Source organism: Octopus bimaculoides, chromosome 28 (assembly GCF_001194135.2).
Source record: "Octopus bimaculoides isolate UCB-OBI-ISO-001 chromosome 28, ASM119413v2, whole genome shotgun sequence".
Taxonomy (NCBI): Eukaryota; Metazoa; Mollusca; class Cephalopoda; order Octopoda; family Octopodidae; genus Octopus; species Octopus bimaculoides.
In genome coordinates, this window is record NC_069008.1 from 17,104,527 (window position 1) to 17,105,954 (window position 1,428).

The 1,428-nt window shown below is 39.4% G+C and overlaps 1 long non-coding RNA gene across 1 annotated transcript in view; it reads left to right on the forward strand.

Moving 5' to 3' along the window:
- LOC128251118 (uncharacterized) overlaps positions 1 to 1,428 on the forward strand; it is a 15,239-nt gene extending 13,811 nt beyond the window's left edge. The window contains exon 3 of the long non-coding RNA XR_008266975.1: positions 1,412 to 1,428. This is a non-coding gene — a long non-coding RNA (uncharacterized LOC128251118). The remainder of the gene's footprint in view (positions 1 to 1,411) is intronic.

A 1,428-nucleotide genomic window follows, 5' to 3' on the forward strand; every position in this document is an offset into this window, starting at 1 on the left:
TATATACGATATATGATACATGTATGTCTGTATGCATTGAAATGTTCCTGTTTCAAATGAGATAATATAACAGTTAACCTTTGCCTAAGGACTCCACATAAATCCATGTATGTATCAAATTTCCAGTCGTGAATTCAACATAATTTATTTATGAGCAACAGAGCTAGTATTAATACTGAGCGATAATATTTGTCCCCACTGAAACATGGATATTCAATTAGAACAAGCTTTACTGCAGCAGATAGCACGAGAGAGACTTCCATATTGCCCCTTGGTGAAAAATGCATTCTTGTTTATAACATTGGTGGTGAGATAAATCACTGCAACCTCCAGCCTCAAGACCACCAAATCATGTTATTTTGACCCTTGGTTTTGTCAGAGATGGACACCCGACTGCTAAAGATAGCAGCAATTCATCTAGAGGTGTATATCATTAGAAATACAGTGGTAGCTCTCAGTACAATTTTAATTTGTTCCATGACTGAGCTAGTCTTATGATTTATTTGTTTTACAAATCAATTTTCCCCATTGAAATTAACTAAAATATAATTAATCCATTCCAGCCCCTACTGGGTGGTCGGTATTAGGAAAGGCATCTAGCTGTAAAAATCCTGCCAAAACAGACACAGAAGTTTGGTGCAGGTTTCTGCCTGGCCGGGTCCTGTCAAACCATCCCACCCATGCCAGCACGGAAGAAGGTAGATGCTAAACGATGATGACAGGAGCAAACTGAGCCCTCTGCCAATCGGGCACTGCTTGAGGGCCCAGAGCATTGAAGGGCCCGCACTCTACATGTTAACTCTACTAAACTAATGCTAAGGGGCCCAGTAAACAGTTATGCCCAAGGGCCCTTAATACTCTCAGTCTGCCCCTGGATGATGATGATGATGATGATGATATACTGCAGTCGATAGCTGAGAATCCCATATTGGTTTTTTTGGTGCAAAATGCACACTTGTTTATATCAATAGCAATCAAATGACTGAGACAAGTAAAAGAGTAAAAGAGAGTACTGTAGACGAGTAAACAAAGAATTGCACATACTGTATGGAAAATGAAACTCAGGAGGTGAGCGTGTGGTGTTGTTTTGCATTTATAATGAAATAAACATATACAAATAATTAACAAAATACGTTTCTACTTCATGGATCTTCACCTATCACAGGGTGTTTTGGATTGTAACATCCACGATAGTCGAGGGATTACTGTATATATTATATTGGTAGGGAAAAATCCAAATTCACTCACAAGTCCTTGGTCAACCTCGAGCTATACTAAAAGACACTTGCCTGAGTTGCCACACACTGGGACTGAACCTGAGACCTCTTGGTAGCAAAGCAAGCATCTTAACCACCCAGCCAAATCTGCTCCTTTGTGTAAAATCGTAACCAAAACTAATCTTTTCTAACAGAGTGATCGTCAACAATT